General features: G+C 36.0%; 1 long non-coding RNA gene across 1 annotated transcript in view; it reads right to left on the bottom strand.

Moving 5' to 3' along the window:
* The window catches only part of LOC110343375, a 62,681-nt gene extending 45,004 nt beyond the window's left edge, over nucleotides 1-17,677 (bottom strand). The window contains exon 1 of the long non-coding RNA XR_002385643.1: nucleotides 17,516-17,677. This is a non-coding gene — a long non-coding RNA (uncharacterized LOC110343375). The remainder of the gene's footprint in view (nucleotides 1-17,515) is intronic.
* Between the last annotated feature and the right edge of the window lie 836 nt (nucleotides 17,678-18,513).

Raw genomic sequence — 18,513 nt, 5'->3', positions numbered from 1 at the left:
AAAATAATGTTCAAAATTTTTCTAGTATTTTAAAGTTGTTATGTAATTTTTGATGCCCATTCTGCACCTATTGTTCCTAATAATTGGCATCTTTCTCTCTCTCTCTCAATCTCTGCCTCTCTCTCTCTCTCTCTCTCTCTCTCTCTCTGTGTGTGTGTGTGTGTGTGTGTGTGTGTGTGTGTGTGTGTGTAATTCTAGGGACTCCTTGAGATACTGAGTCTCCAAACAAGCATACATCTACACCTTTGGAGAATTGGACATTTAGTATCAGCATGAGGATTTAAGAGATGGAAGGAGAGGTTACAAAAAAACCCAAAACCCAAACATGAGATTTATGGCGCTCACAAAATATATTTGCTTAGATCAAAGATTTTTCTAAAGGATTTTTTTGTTTGTTTGTTTCTACCAGTTAGGAATGTAACCTTTTTCTTCATATTATTCAGTTGTGTCAGTGTACAGTGAAGGGAATTTTTCTTTCCCCACTGATTTGGTTCATTCCGCTAGCTGAAATTAAAATTAATTGGCCATGTTTATGATGTCACTATCTAAGATTCTCTAGTCTATTACTTTGCATTATTTCATCTATCCCTCTGCCAATAACCACAATATGTTAATTACTGTAGTCCTCTCCTATAAAAGAAGGGTACTGTGGCCTCACTGTAAATCCCCAAAATGGCTCTGTTTCATCTGACAGCTGCTTAGCACCTCCGCATCCAATTCTCTGATTTCTCCTTTAACGAGCTTCCTTTTTTTTCCTCTCTGTGCTTTGTTTCTCTGCAGTATAAATTAGGGAACGACTTCCAAGCAAAAAAAAAACTATAGTAAATATAGGATTCGTATCATTTCTCTAAATAAATCCAGGCCTGCTTGTTGCAACATAGTAACAGTTTCATTATATAATCTTCCTCTAGCATAATTGTTTACTGTGGAAACCTTGTCAGCAACCAGTGAGTCCATCATTGACTCATTCTGTTCTAACAACATAGTGTATAGGCTATGACATATTATGATATTGATAAGATCAATATAATTAACATAGTATATATTTTTATGTGTTGACAATATTTAGAAAACTTGAAATCTTGTTTCCCATCAAAAGTAATCATACAAATTCTTGGCGTTCAGCATTCTTTTATGTAAAATATAGGTGATGGCTATATATGTGTGTATGGCATTGGATATTCCAGCGAGACTCAGTCTAGGTAGTTTAGCTATATGTACTTAACCCATAGGTTTAGCAGAAGCACACATCCATGATCTCAAGGTCCCATTGAGGCAAAGAGTTGGAGGCCTTGAACAGGGATCAGAATCTGAGGAAGTTAACTGTACTGCATTTTGAATAGGACATTTCTGTGAAGATCATACCATTAGAAGAGCTATCTTTGGAAATACACACACTATAAAAGCCTTACTTGGGACCGTAATGTGTTTGTCATTAATTGATCATGCACAGACCTCTGTATAAGTTTAAAGAGCATTATAGTAACCAACCCTTGGTAAAGTGTTTCGTCAGATTTGACAAGGTTTATGTGTACAGTAGGTTCATCAAGGATCTGACTCTCACTTTGGGCATCATAAAAAGAAAGCTATTACTGTTATTAATGAACATGAATGCAATGATGTGATAAGCACTGTTACCAAAGAAAGTTGAGTTCAATTCACTTATTAAGTAAAACAAGCAGTAAATGCCTGCACTTTCTGTAAAATAAATAAAGTAACCAGGTAACTCAATGACATTTGCTGGAACCTTAAAAGACAATGCAATGGACAAACATAACATTAATGTATATTGGGAGAAAGTACAATGCTTATTTTTTAATTCAAACTCCTAATATAATTTGAGAAAACCTGCTTGAACTCTACTCTTAATTAAGCTCAATATTCACTTTTGCTATGAGAATCTTGATTCCTTTCTCCATTACCGTGATAGGATACTTTGAGTAAAGCATATGAGGAAGGAGGGGAAATGTGTCAATCATAGTTCAAGGTGTACTCTTACTGTGGTGTAAAATTCATACCTGAAGGAGCTGCTTGCTGATAATTTTAGATTTTATCAAATTAACAATAAGACTGACAATCCAAGAGTGTAATTCTCATGGATGAAAACATGGGATGATTTCCATTTTTCTTAGGAATCTCCATACTGATCTACAAAGTGGCTGCGCAAGTTGGCACTCCCACCAGCAGTGAAGGAGTGTTCCCCTTTTTCCACATCCTCTCCAGCATAAGCTGTCATAGGTATTTTTGATTTTAGACATTCTGACAGGTGTGAGATGGTACCCTCAAAGCTGTTTTGATTTGTATTTCCCTGATGGATAAGGATGTTGAGCATTTTATTAAGTGTCTATCAGCCATTTTAGACTCCTCTATTAAGAATTCTCTATTTTGTTCAGTAACCCAATTTTAAATATGATTATTTGGTGTTTTGGAGACTTCTTTCTTGAGTTCTTTGTAAATGTGGGGTGCCATTTTGTGTTGTTGACTGTGTCATTTGCCTTAGAGTAGCTTCTCAGTTTCAGGAGGTCCCATTTATTAATTGTCAATCTCAGTTTCTGTGCTACTACTGTCATGTTCAAAAATCAGTCTCCTGTACCAAATCATTCAAGGGTACATACCACTTTCTCTTCTAAGAGGTTTAGTGTGGTTGGATTTATGTTGAGATCTTTGATGCATTTGGACTTAAGTTTTGTGCATGGTGATAGATATAGATCTATCTGCAGTCTTCTATATGCCAGCATCCAGTTATGGCAACACAATTTGTTGAAGATGATTTTTTCCATTGTATAATTTGAGTTTCTTTGTCACAAATCAAATGTTTGTAGGTGTGTGGGTTAATATAAGGGTTTTCAGTATGATTCCATTGGTCAACCTGTCTGTTTTTGTGCCGGTACCAAGCTCTTTTCATTACTACAGCGCTATAGTAGACCTTGAAGTCAGGGATGGTGATGCCCCTGAAAGTTCCTTATTGTACAGGGTTGTTTAGGCTATCCTGGGTCTTTTCTTTTCCATATAAATGTGAAAGTGGTCCTTTCATAGTCTGTGAAGAGTTGTGCTGGGATTTTCATAGGGACTGCATTGAATCTGTAGATTGCTTTTGGTAAGATTTCCATTTTTTCTATGTTGATCCTAACTATCCAAGAGAATGGGAGATCTTTCCATTTTCTGAAAATAACATCAGTAGCACAAACACTGAGACCAACAATTAATAAATGGGACCTCCTGAAACTGAGAAGCTTCTGTAAAGCAAAGGACACAGTCAGCAAGACTAAAAGGCACCCCACAGATTCACTAATCCCATATCTGACAGAGTGCTGATCTCCAAAATCTACAAAGAACTCAAGAAGCAAGTCTCCAAAACACCAAAGGATACAATTAAAAATTGGGGGACTGAACTAAATAGAGAATCCTCAATAGAAGAGTATAAAATGGCTGAGAGACACTTAAGAAATTGCTCAACATCATTAGCCATTAGGGAAATGCAAATCAAAACAATTCTGAGATACCATCTTATCCCTGTCACATGTCTGAAAAAAAACACCAATGACATTATATGCTGGAGAGGATGTGGAGAAAGGGGAACACTTGTCTATTGCTTGTGAGAGTGCAAACTTGTACAGCCACTTTGGAAATCAATATGGGGTTTCCTCAGGAAAATGGGACTCAGTCTACCACAAGACCCAGCAATTCCACTCTTAGGCATATATCCAAATGATGCCCATTCATACAACAAGGTTGTCTGTTCCACTATGTTTATAGCAGCATTATATGTAATAGCTAGATCCTGGAAGCAACCTAGATATCCCTCAACTGAAGAGTGGATAGAGAAAATGTGGTACATTTACAAAATGGAGTACTATTCAGTGGAAAAAAACAATGGAATCTTGAAATTTGCAGGCAAATGGATGGCAATGGAAGAAACCATCCTGAGTGAGGTAACCCAGTCACAAAAAGACAAATATGGTATGTACTCACTTATATATGGATTTTAGATATGGATCAGGGGAGTGTCAGCCTACAATACCAGTGCCAGTGAGTATGGAAAACAGGGAGGTTCCCAAGAGATATAGGCATGATACCCCAGAGAAGTGGAATGAGCCAAGATCTCCTGAGCAGGCTTAGAACATTGGGGAAGGCGATAGAGAACCAGGAAAAATATAGGGGAATAAGAAAATGGGAGAAGAAGGTATGGGGGAGCAGGAAGTTTGATTCGAGATAAGAATAGAGGAGAGCAGGATGAGAGATACCATAATAGATGGAGCCATTATAGATTTGAGGAGAGAGCTGACACTAGAGAGTTCTCCTGAGATCTACAAGGATAACACCAACTGGCAAACTAAGCAATAGTGGAGAGACTACATAAATAGCCCCTCCTTGATGAGAAGGTTGATGACTACCTTATATGCCATTCTAGAACCTTCATCCAATGAATGATGGAAGCAGAGACAGATACCCACAGCTAAACACTGAACTGAACTCCTGGAACCTAGTGATAGAGATGGAAAAGTGATGAGCAAAGGGGTCAAAGACAACTGAGCAGACAAGGGGAAGCTCTTGAACCCCAGACTGATTGCTGAGAGGCCAACAGGGGACTGATCCAGACTCCATGAATGTAGTGCCAGTGAGGAGGCCTCAGCAATCTCTGGGGCCTTGGGTAGTAGATGAGTGTTTACCATGGTGCATGAATGAACTTTGGGAGCCCAATCCAAACAGAGGGAGGTTCTCTCAGCCTAGACACATGGGGAAGGGCCTAGTTCCTGTCCTGGATAAAATGAGAGACTCTGGAGATCCCCCCCAAGGAGGGCCTCACCTTCCCTGGGGAATGATATGCGTACTGGGGGGGAGGGCGAGGGGACTGTTCTAGGGACAAGGGAGGAGGGAGTGGGAGAGGGAGCTAGGATTCACATGTGAAGCATTCATGGTTCTAATTTAAATAAAAACATATATTGAGGGGGAAAAAAGAAAAATTAAATTGTAGGCAATTCTCCTTGGTGAGCACAGATGGCAAATTTCACAATAAAATCTTTGGAAATTGAATTGAAAATACTCTTGAAAGTTTATCCCCTACCATCAAATTGGTTTCATATGAAGAATAAATGAAGGGGAATAATATATAACTACAATATTTTATATATATATATACATACACACACACACACACACACACGTATATATATAGATGTACAAAGTCCTTTAATGAAGTCCACTATTTGCTAACGTGATTCAAAATGGGTAAAACTCAGAAAGACTAATTCATGCCCCATTGGCCCCTCCTTGTTACCTCAGAGAGTCTGTAGATTACATTGTAGTTATCCTTTACTGTATAGCTAATATCCAGTTATAAGTGAGTATATACCATGTTTGTCTTGATGTTTCTGGGTTACCTTGCTCAGGATGATTTTTTTTCTAATTCTGTCCGCTCATGTGCAAATTTCTTGAAGCCATTGTTTTTAAAATCTGAACAATACTCCATTGTGTGTAAATATTCCACATTTTCCTCATACATTCTTCCATTGAGGGATATCTAAGTTTTTCTAGGTTCTTGATAATGGAGATTCTGTCCATCTGGTCTGGCAGCAAAATAGAAATAAATAGTCCCCAAGAAACACACAGAGGCCTATATAATTATGAAGCAGTCGATGTCTCAGGCTTCTTATTGACTAGATCTCTTTAATTAAATTATTAACCCATTTCTATTAAACCATGCATTGCCATAAGTCTGAGATTTACCTGTAAAGCTCTGGCATGTTACTCCTTCAGGGGCTATGTGGAGTCTCCCTCAAGACCTACTCTCTGTGTTCCTCCTCCCAGAATTCTCCTAGACTGGTATCCCTGCCTATACTTCCTGCCTGGCTACTGGCCAATCTGCATTTATTCACCAACGCACAAGAGAAACATATATTCACAACATACAGAAGGATATTCCCCATCATGTTCTGCTTATTCTGAATAAAGATACTATAAACACAGTTGAGCAAGTGTCCTTGTGGTACAATTGTGCATTCTTTGGGTATATACCCAAGAGTGAGTCTCCTTTGAATATATACCCAAGAGTGATACACTAGGGTCTTGAGGCAGATTGATTCCCAATTTTCTGAGAAACCACCATATTGATTTCCAAAGTTGTTCTGCACCAGGAATGAAGAAGTGTTTCCCTTGCTCCACATACCCTCTAATGTGAGCTGTCACTTTTGTTTTTGATCTCAGCCATCCTATCAGATGTAAAATGGAATCTCAGAGTTGTTTTGGATTGCTTTTTTCTTGATAGCTAACATGGTTTTAGTACAGAGACATATTTTATTACTTCTATTTGTTTGCATCATCTGAAAGATGTGGTCTATGCGGTTGTACAGTGGATTCACAGTTAGCTTCTGAGCTTTGAGAAACACTATGAGTTTCTGAGCTTTGACTGCTCAGTTCTATCCATGAAGCCTCTCTTCTTTGTAACCAAAGAACATGGTCATGCCAACTTTGTAGGTTTCAGCATGTTGCGAGCTACCTATGGCCTTTTCTGAACATTTAGTTCCTGCTTTTATACTATATAAAGACATTTAATTACTTAAAATCAGACCTTTATTGCAATGTCAATCCATTATTGAGAGCAGATATCTTAGTATTTACCTTTGCAAGATTGTGTACAAGACAGTATAGGAGTTGTACAGTTGCTCCTTGAGTCTATTCAACAAACTAATAAATAGTGGTGAAATAACAAATGGCAATTGCACATTTAAAATTGCTAATAATTGTTGCAAATTATTTCATCAGATAATTGGCATGCTTTGAATAAAATAATATATCAAGTACTTTAGGGTCGAGTGAGGAACCTCAAAGTTTCTTGAATTAAACTAGCAGTATCTTAAACTGGAAAATCTTTTGATGACCTGTTTAGATTTATCGGTCTCACTCTACATAATTTGGATATCATTTTAAGGAAGTGCCATATGGTGTCCATAAATAAGCCTTCAATGTGTTTTCATTTATCCTCTCAAATGTACATTTAAAAGGTAAATTATCCCTAATTAAGTATATTTTCTTTGGTAATGGTGTGTCTGTTTTTTCATTCAAGCTCCTAGGAGGTTACAGAGTATTTCTTCATGGTTTATTAAGGGCATGTCAGGGATGTGAGTCAGGAAAAAGGTTAAACTTCACAAAAATATCCAAACAACTAACCTGATAACTTCTTTTGCATCTTATTATTACTCTTTTATTTTGCATATTTTCTGACAAAACCTTGTTTTCAAATCCCTGGCTTCAGGTAGGTGGAAATAATATAAGAATAATTTGCAAACAGATCTGTTCCTTAGAGATTGGAATGCAGCTTTTGGAATAAATCCATAATCATGCACTGTGTGAGTTGAGGCACAGATGCAGAGGAAGGACCACAGGTGCTAAATCACAAGGATATTATAAACTAAATCACAAGATTTCCAGAAGTACACAGGAATGGAAAAAATACATTGAAAGACGCTGAGCGAGGACTACAATGTGGTTCACTCCCTCTCTAGTGTCTTTTATTTTGGTGTGGTTTTCCTGGGAAGTGTAATTTCTTAAAAGTATACGATACTAAAGGCTACAGGCATGTCTTGTATTGAACTACCTCAAGAAACAAATTTGAGCATGTTCATCTCTACACAGACTGCAACAGTCTTAATTTTTGTGTGGCTCAGAATCATTGTGTACAAAATAATTCCAAGTAGAATGGGTTTAGGAAGCAGGACAACAGAGATGTGGTTAATCTGTGTCAGTAGTGTCCTCATGACTGATACTAATGCATTTACAAAGACGTCAGAACGAAACCAGAGCATTGCAGCACACTAAGAGCTGACACTGTGTGAGGTAGCTGTCTTTACTAGTCCAGACGCTAGATCTGTCCTGATCTTCACGTTGGCCTTCCCAAACTTCTGGGAAACAAAATGTCTGTGAGAAAACAGCAAACTGTGATATGTGTGTGTGCATATACATACATATATGTGTATGCATACACATATATAATGTGTGCACACACATATTTATTGTGGTATACGTACATTATTTATTGTGTGTACATATACATACATATATTGTATATATATATACATGCATACGTATTGTGTTGTGGTTAAATATATAGTTAAAGTTTTATTATTAGTGTTCACGGGCACAAGGGAAGTATTTATTGAAAAATACAAACCCAATGAAATTAAGCTAATTGCTTCGAATACGTAAAAAGAAGGGGACTGGAGATAGCTCATCAGTTAAGTGTTCTTTTTGTTTTGCCAGGGAATCAGAGTTCAATTCTTATCACCTGTATTCTTGATATGTCAGAGTCATCTATAACTCCATCTCCAAGTGATCTGATTCTCTCTTTTTACCTCCTCTGGCCCCTACAGTCTCATGCACATACCCACATTGATACATATAACTAAAACTAAACAAAATCCTACTTTTAAAAGACAATAGAAGATGCAACAATGCTTCATGCATTCTGTTTACAAAATACAAACAAGGCAAAAATTATAAAAATACAGAACTTGAAAAGAAAATTGAGAACTCTAAAAAGATGAGTGAAGATCAGTGAAGAAATACACACACACACACACACAGAGGAATGAATGAAAAGAAGGAATGAAACCAAAGTATAAAATGTGGCTCTGATTCAAAAATATATTCTTGTACAAAAGAATGCTTGAACATGGACATTTATGTAAATAAATGTTTATCCATAAGTATAAATATCATAAACCAATCTCCTTATCTGGTTGTTAGCAATCTAGCCAAAATATAACATACGCCTTGTGTTTTTACAGACATGATTCTATTAATTCCAGAGTATATTTTTATAATTACATGTATTAAAGGTAATCACATGTACTGCAACTCTCACCAATATTGTGTCATAATGACACAATTCTTGATAATATTTTTATTCAAGATAGATGAAAGCCGAGGCGTAGGCATGTTTGTCTCATTAATAGAGACTCAAGATGCAGGAGGAAGGAATCAAGCGCAAAATGGGTCAAACCAGGTTCAAAAAGTTAATAATCCTAATCTTTAGCTGACTTATTTTATTTTGTGTGTATGAGTATTGTGTCTGCATGCCTGCATGTACATCAAGTGTGATTTCATGACTGTGAAGTTAAGAAAATAGTAACTCATTCCCTGGAACTTGAGTTATAAATGTGAGCTGTTGTGTGCTTGCTGAGTCCTCTGCAAGAACAGTACCTGATCTTTACAGATGATCCAGTTTCTCCTACCCCCCAAAAAAGACGTGTGAAAAGTCCTCATTTTGTGTGGAACTGTAATAATTTTCTTGTTTTGTGTATTTGAATGATATTGCATCCATAGATTCGTAATGCAAAATAATGCTTGACAATAACACAAGACTCGGCAAGCCATTCTAACATCCAAATTGTGAATTCTGAGTATCGTGTTATATGAGATTTAAAAAAAAGGGTTCCTTGAGATGTATCTGTTTCCTAGAAGTATATAGAATGAGGCTAAGAAGGATTTCACTGATAACAGGACAACACACGAGAAGGAAAGTAGGATAGGAAGGGAAAATATCCATTATTTGATAAAGATGTAGATTGAGCATCAATAAAACAGACGAAAAACTAGGATGGACTATTTTTAATTGGACAGGGGATCAGGGTAAAGTTAGGGATTAATCCAATATAAGGATGGATAAAAAAGCTACATAAGAATCCACTACTTTACAAGGAAACTAGTCAATGCATTGTAATTGTTTTAGTCCATTGGTGGGTGCATGTATGGGTGGATAGCATTGTACCTGGAAGTCATAGGTTTTTTTAATCAAACTTCAGGACCAGGTATGAAGCACCTCCTTATTTAGTTCTTGGCCAGGGATCTCTTAAAGGCTTCTCAAAGAAGGCAGGTAGTATTACTGTTCTTGTTTCCCCATTAGACTTAGACAGTAAGAACTTATTACTGATGACAACAAAAATTTTTCTTCAGTGCCAAAAGTCCTAGTGGAAAAAAGTCATCAATGATTTAAGTCAGTTGTATAGACTGTGTGCTATAATACTGATCTATCTGGAAAGACGTGCCCACTCATGCAATATTGGAATTTTTATCTGGATTTATAAAATGTATTCTCTTTTATGGAGATTATAATTATATCATTTGTCCATTTCCTTTTCACCCTGCAGATCTTACTGCATATCCCTCTTACATGTTTTCAAGTTCATGACCTATTTTTACATATACAAGTATATTTATATACTATTACATATTAAAATTGTATTCATATATAATGTATGAATATACAGTATATATAAATACATTTGTATAATATGATCAGTTTGCACAATGTTACTTGTATATATTTTCTCACAGTTAAATATTTGGTGTTGCACAGCTAATTGGTGTGTTCTTCCTTAAGGAGACTGCTGCTTGCGTGTTTTGATTTTGAGACTGGGTTTATACATACCAGGCTTGATTTACTTGAGCTCCCTATTCTATTGTCTCCACCACTCAGTACTCAATCTCTAGGTGTGTATCACTCTAACTGGCCATACAGAATTTTTAAACAAATTAAGTGGAGATGAAGACTATGAAGGAGATGAAGAGAGGAGAGAGGGAAAGAGAGGGAAAGATTGTAGAATATATATATATATATGTATATATATGTATGTATATATATATGTTGATGATAGGTAGATGGACAGATGGATGAATAAATAAAGAACAGTAAGAAAGGTATTCTGATTTAGATTTAAGACATGAAAATTATACTGAGAAATACATAAAGGAATTATTCAACAATTATGTAGAATATTTTGTATTTATTTTCTGCGGTAGAGTTTGGTGGGGATAGAACTCAGAGCCTTGTGTAATAGTAGTTAAGAATTCTATCGCTAAGTTATAGCTCTACTTGAATGATAAAACTTTTACAGTTAGATGACAAATTAGAACTGTGTGTTAAATTAATTTAAGTCACAGATGTACACAGATGATTATTACATGATTGTACGTAAAAGATATATATATATATACACACATTTATACATATACATATATGGTGAAATAATCATATTCTTATAATTGTTATTTAAATTTTTATTTATTTAATTAATAAAATACCAAGGTACATGTAAATCTAGGCAGAATGAAATATCTGCAACAGAATGATTAGATTATCAATGGATTTCCTTCTTTTCTGACCAAATTTCAGTACAAGGTAAAAAATGCAAGTAAAGACAATTCATTTTTGTTTTCAACACAAATTAACTTTTCCCATTAATATTTTGTTTAAATAATGAAATCCTAAAAGTCAATGAAAACTAAGTAGGAATCTCAAACTGATCACTACTGTACACCTGATGTGTTAGTTTCTGCAATTATTTTATCCCTTCAGTCACAATGAGATTTGTGTGAAGAGATAGTAATGCTCAAAAGCTTTCTGAATCATTTGCTGAGAGATAATAAAAGTATAATTTAATGCTGGTTTAATGAATTCTTATTTTCCTCAAATTTACAAAGGTTCATTTTGATTTTTCTGTACTCCATAATTGAATATAAGATTTAACATTTTGCATTTCCCTCATTCTTCCTACAAGATCAAACAAAAGCCAATATAATGACAAAAATGCCTAACTTCTATTAGTCTGTTTTGCACAGTGATATGTGAAATTGATCCTACTAGATATAATTCAAAACAAAAGGGTCAATATAATTTATAAGAAATTTGTATTGTCTTACAAGTCAAACTATAAGTTAGGATGAGTAATAGGTTGGTTCAATATTTCAGTGGGTTGATATTTAATTCAATTGTTTCTAAATTCAAAGTAACAATACAAAGTATCATGTCAGAGGTTTAGTAAAATTACAGGCCTTCTTTTAATCGCTGATTGGTCATCTAATAATTTCTATGCACAAATTTCCCCACCAAATGTATGTAATGGGACTAAAGTCTCGAGTTTCAGTTTCCAAGGGTAAAACTCCAAGTTCATGATCAACCACGTTCTTTTTATTCTGTGTCTTTTCAGTGCTTAGTAAATTTGTAGCTTTCTTCATTCTTTCACTACTTTACTCTCTATCTGTTTCTTTCAAAGGACAAATGCTATTTTGAAGCATAGGGTTTTGCTTTGGTCTTCAGTGTAATCATCCCTACAAATCCTGCCAATCATCTGTGGACTAAAGCAGTTCTTCTCTCTTCAGATCATAATGTGACCTTTAGCGCTGTCTGTCATCTATCGTTTATGCCATTATAAGTTGAGACTGTGTCCCTTTTTTCAGTCTCAACACTGAGAGGACTTAAAGGGGATCTCAATTTTATTCTGCTTTCCACATTTTGACAACTTCAGACTGAGGATGACCCATTGCTCTGAACTCAATATAGACTTACTTTTGCCAGGGCTCAGTGATTGGCTCCCTCTAAGATGAACAGGAGACCTTGAACTCATCCTTATAATCCCATTATCTTCCTCTTCATATTTAAGGGCCGACTTTTGAGTCTCTTTATGAATGTCATCCAGGAAACGATTTAGAGAGACTAAGCTGCTTTCAGCTACACATCACAGTGGAGCAGAATGCTCTAGCTGAACTATCAGCTAATGAGTATTGATTAAAGTAGATGGACATAAATTATTTCCTTGCTTATTTTCTCCCTATAATTTCTTGCAAATCTGAAGTTCTAATCACTTTAAATATCTCTAAATGAATAGGAAGTAAGACAGATACATATGTACAGGTTAACGAGTTAATGATTGCCCTTTCCCTGTGACATGAATATTTCCCCATTTAACAGGCCTTCCCAGCTCTGTTACGGCTTTCAGTAGAATATCAGTCCTGGGCAATGCCTTCTTACTAGGTTTTCACTGTCTTCTCTGCACTAGAAATTGCTTCAGCAAAGCTAAGGACGCTCTTCTGTTTTATTCAACCATGCATACCATGTACAAGGAGAGTGAGTGACACATACTAGATACTCCACATTTCGCCTTTCCTAATCAACCATTTTTTTTCCACATTTGGTAGGATAAAGGATGTATAATGTTCTTGGAAATATTTTAATTACACTTATTTGTATCTTTTTCTCTGTTTTCATATACACTTACAGGTACAGACTGTTATTCTCTATACTCTAGGACCTGTCCAAATGAATTTCTGTGTGTTTCTGGGTTCCTAGATAACCATATAGATAAGTTAAAGTGATGCATAGCATGGTATCTTTGCTAACTGGGTTGAGAAACTTCACAGAAAAGGGGTGACCAACTCAACTGTAGCCTCTGGCAGTTTTAAATGCAGACTATTTTGTCTTTGGACTTTAAATTTTTATCTTTTCCTTATTTGTTTACTTTTAGGGCAATGTCCTTTACAAGCTCATTTATGTAGATCCATCATTTTTCACTGTGAATGCAAGATGCCCAGAGACCAGTGCAACACAGGAAGCCATGCAAAACCTAGCTTTCATGTTTTAGAAGAAATCTCCCAAACAATCAACTTTTATTTTAAACAAAAAAATCCTTAAACTAAAAAGGTGAAATATAAAAGCTTATTGACACCACTTAAAATATATTCTGGCCTATATCAAAGCTACTTGAGTAAGCACGATATCTTTTAGTTGGAAAAATCTGTCTTATACATTAGTATATTGGTATGTGACAAAATCCATTCAGTTATCTAATTTACAATTTGACTTGTAATACAGTATTATGTTTTCATAAATTATTGTAACTCTTGTGATTTGAACTCTATTTAGCTGGATCAGTTTAACAGAGCATATGAAGTAGGTCCAGTGTTCAAACCATTAGAGGCAGGCCAGCAATTTCTGTTTCTGTCATCCTAGTTTCCCTATACTGTATAGGGAATTAATCAATAAAATAAATACAAAAGGCTCACCTCTAAACTGAGTATCTTTAAGTAACCCAATAAATCAAGTTTGCACTCAGAAGGTTGTGCAATAGTAAGCTCTCAAATGCCTCTGCCATTCTAAAGGGTTTGGATTCCATGAAACACCCATAGGCAAGGAATTGCTCATCAGTACTAATATTTTAAGAAATGATTTAGAATTGTGAGCCAGCCTGTATATTGTAGTTAAATGTGATATTATGTATATATATATATATATGTGTGTGTGTGTGTATCCTGATAAGCAATTCATGACCAATGTATAGCAATTCTTTCTCATTTTAAGTCATGCTCATTTTATTCTATAAGATGAAAGGCATTACATACTTACCAATTGGTACTATTCTCAATAATTGCGATACTTCTCGACTTTTGTATGTAGCAATTTCTGTACTCAGAGTGAAAATTACATTTCTTCTTTGCCTTTTAAAGATTTTTCTGTTCAGAGATTTCTCATGCTTTTTAAATACCCCAATATCATGTATTTATCTTTTTCTTTAAAACACTCTTATATTTGTAAGTTGTCACTTTGGGATTTCATCATGGAATGTTTTCATTAAAATATTGTTTTTAAGCAACTTAAGAATGATGAGTGTTCTGTAGTGAAAATATGTTCTATCCTCAGAAAATTAATTTAGACATAATAGGAACTCAGAAATTATTTACTGAATTAAACTCCTTCCGTGCCATTAATTTCTGAGTATGTGGGTGACTTTTAGTGCATGGTTACAATATCTCACAGATACAATATAATTAATGTAGAAAAAGAGATATTCATTACATAACATTTTATCCATTATATTGCCTTTTTAAGTAGTGCATATGCATATGTAACTAATCTCAGGTAAGAAGATAAATGTCCTGAATGCGCTTTCTTGGAGATGGTTGTTACTAAGAGAAACATTTTCTCAATGAATGATCTTAAATACAACATGAATCACTCATCACTACCAAATGAGTGTCTAAGAAGCTAAGAACCTTATAACCTACTTTGTGAATCTTTTTGTTGCTGGAGAGTCTTCTTTCCAGTCTGGTACTGACACCCTTAGCAGTCCCAAGGAAATTTGTGGACACTATATTAAGCATTAAATTATGGCTAGCATTTCTTATTTGCTAGCTCTGTCTTAATTATTAACCCATTTCTATTAACCTATGTATTTCCACATAGTCTTGTCTTACAGGAGAATGCCCAGACCTATTTCTCCTTTGGCAGCTCCTGTGGCACCTCTCTCCCAGTCTTCTCTTCATCTCCTGCCTATCTCCACCTATCTTCCTGCCTCTATTGTCCATTGGCCAAACAGTGTAATATTTATTAACCAATAAGAGAAACACATATACAGAAGGACATCCCCCATCATCTTATATCACTTTATTTATTGTTATAACATGTCACCAACTCCAGTGAGTCAGACTATGACATAAATCAATAATTACCACTCTTTGTATCAATTTCTTGTTTATAAATTGTTTTTAATGTCATTAATCTTGTATTCAGGATTTCCTACATTTTTTACTATACTTTCCATAAATCCATGATCCCTGGAATATATAGATATCTTCTGACTAAAAAGATTTTCATAGTGGATTGTTCTTCAAGTATTTGATACCAATTGGTTTAGAGGTATACGATGCCAAAATTTTCCTCAAGCATCAATCTGTACAGACTGATTACATTTGCATTCTAAACTGGACTTCATACATTGGTCCATTCGTCAAATACAGAATAAAATCTAAGTAACCCATAATGTACCAAGTCATAAGGTTGTAGCTGAGATTTTAAAAAAGGGTGCTTTCCCAAAAGAGAGTGAGAAAATATTTTGTTGAAAAGATCAGGGATGGCTCCAAGAATATTACATTTGAGTAGAAAATAGACTGAACTTAGGAAGTAAGTAGAGTCCTGGAAAGGAAGTGTCCAGCCAATGGTAATGTAAATTGTAGGTCTTATTAGACTCAATTTGGCATATTGGTAAAACTGAAGAGTCAGTGTGGGACTAGTTGGGTGTAGTGGTCATAGAGGAGAATGTTAAAGGGCCCTGGGTAGTTCAGTTCTATGAGTACACACACAAGACACTGATGTGAGAAACTGTCTTAGTTTGGCATTTTACTGCTGTGTAGAGACACCATGATCATGGTGACTCGACACTTTTTCAAAAACAAAACATAATTCCTTATTGATTCTTTGGAAATTTCCCATCATGCACCCCATGCTGCTCACCACCCAGTAACTCCATATCTTCCCCTTACACCTGCCGTATACCCCCCAAATTAATTGAAAACAAAACAACCCCCCCAAAAGTCCACCTTGTTCCTGCATCTGTCCAACATCTCCTCATTTCCCTAGTGGCTTCAGGACCTGTGGTGTGTTACACAGGGCATGAAAGGGACTTGTTCTTCACAACTATAACTGCAGAAGCTCCATGACTTGGGACAAGAATATGATTTCCGAGAGGAGTTTTGATGAGAGTCCACTGGTGATGGTGTGATAAAAACCAGAGGCTTTTAACTACATCTCAGGGAAAACATTTAATTGTGGCAGCTTGTTTGCAATTTCAGTTCACTATCATCATAGCCAGGAGCACGTTGGCATGCAGGCAGACATGGTATGGAGGAATAGCTGAGAGTCCTACATCTTGGAGGCAGCAGGAAGTCAATTGACACACTGGGCAGTATCCTGACCACAAGAAACCTCAAAGCACACCTCACAGTGACATACTTCCTCCAAACAAGGCCATACATATTGCAACAAAACCATACCTCCTAATAGTGCCACTTCCAATGAGATTATGGGGGCCAATTTCACTCAAACTACCACAGAAATAAAGGATATGTCCAATAATTTTAGCTTAAGAAACTATTCAATAAAAGGCTTCTTACTAATGTAAGGAACACTGTGTAAGGACATTGTTGAAGCCAGGAGTATAATTTGGAGCACAATACATTAGAGATGCTCTGGAATTGAAATGAATATAACAGTGACCAGGCAACAACATTATAGGGCCAGTTCTATGAGAGAAGAGTAGCTATCACACCGCAGGTGAAAACAATATTTGGAAGCTAGAGCGATGGCTTGGTTGTCAAGAGAACTCACTCCTCCTGCAAAATAATGGAGTTCTGTTTCTCAGCACTCACATAGTCGCTCAGAAAAGTCTGAAACTCCAGTTCCGGAGGGTTTAAAATCTTCTGCCTCCACAGGCACCAGGAATTCACATGGCATGCAAATATACATATTGTAAAATAGTCATACACAAAAAATAACTAAATAAAAATGAAAACAATCTACAGGGTATCAATACCCTAGTAAATAATATAGTATCAAACTAATATAAAAATAGCTTTATATATTAAAAGTAACTTAGAAGAGGGTGTGATATTTTTGATCTGATTTAAAGTATGAAGATATCATTCTCTGGTTTCTCTTCAGAAAGTATAAATCTTTCGCCTTTTAAAGTATGAAGATCTTTATGATTTCCAGCCAACCATTTTAATCCTATGAGTACATAAAATCAGAAAAGCATCCTAGAGAGTAATTCAAAGAGATGCAAAATCAGAGTCAAGAGAATTTGGAAGCTATGCAACAAAGTCAGTTCTGATTGGCTGAGAAGATAAGCCAGGAAGCAATAAACAACAGCTATGTAAAAACCAGCAAAGGAACAGGAACATTTGCTCTGACCTGACCAGCAGCTTCGGTGAGTCAGTTACTGGGGCCTCCCCTTCAAAGACTGGGCTGCCACAGTTTCCACCACTCTTCAGATTTCAGCTTGGTAGTATCAAGAACATGAGAACCACATGGGCTGACAATGCTTTCAGGTGGAATCAGTCGAGCCAACCAAACATGGGATGGGCTGTGGGTGGTGCTGGTGATTGTTTATTTGCTTTGGTTTTATACTAAAAGCTCTGTTTGCTTTGATTTGTTATAAAGTAATAGGAAAGAAATCACAATAGAAGTGGCTCCTTTTACCTCAGACTTAAATACGATTTGGCACCACACAATCAATTTATTCTGAGAGGAGATTTAAGTTTGAGATGTATTTTGTTTAGACTTTTATCGTTTGTTGCTATTGTTGTTGAGATTTGTTTGTTTTCATTAAGAAGCACATGAAGACACAACACAGTCCAGCTCTGATTACAGGACCTTGAAGATACAGTTTCATACAAACAGAACCATAAGTAAGGTCAGTCAAATTTAGAGGATCTGGAGTATAAAATATAAGTATCACTGAAAAGTCAAATCTGAACTTGACACATTGCATTGCTTTCAAGGTAATAATGTTGGACAATCAATAGCACAGGAAACAAGTGCAGACAATGAGAACATTAAGTTTCAGCTGGGAGAGCTCACACCCATTGCTGGTAGGAAGCAAGTGGTAGAGGCATATGGGATGACAGCCAGAAGGTATCTTCTTGCTTATCCTCACCATTTAATCATCTGCCTGGAGGAACTGAAAACTTACATCCACACAAAATCTATACATGAATATCCCCTCTGTAGATAGGTGGGTAAATAAACAGTGGTACAGCCTGGCTCAACCCATTTGCAATTCCCAGTTCCAGGTGATTGGACACATTCTTTTGACCCTCCCTCTGGGTACTAGGAACACAACTGATGCAAAGATGTATATGCATGTAAGACACCTATATATTTAAAGAGAGAGGCGGGGTACTGGAAGA

This window comes from Mesocricetus auratus, unplaced genomic scaffold (assembly GCF_017639785.1).
Source record: "Mesocricetus auratus isolate SY011 unplaced genomic scaffold, BCM_Maur_2.0 Super-Scaffold_100694, whole genome shotgun sequence".
Taxonomy (NCBI): domain Eukaryota; kingdom Metazoa; phylum Chordata; class Mammalia; order Rodentia; family Cricetidae; genus Mesocricetus; species Mesocricetus auratus.
Note: the sequence above shows the minus strand (reverse complement) of the source record. Positions and strands in the feature narration are given on the sequence as shown.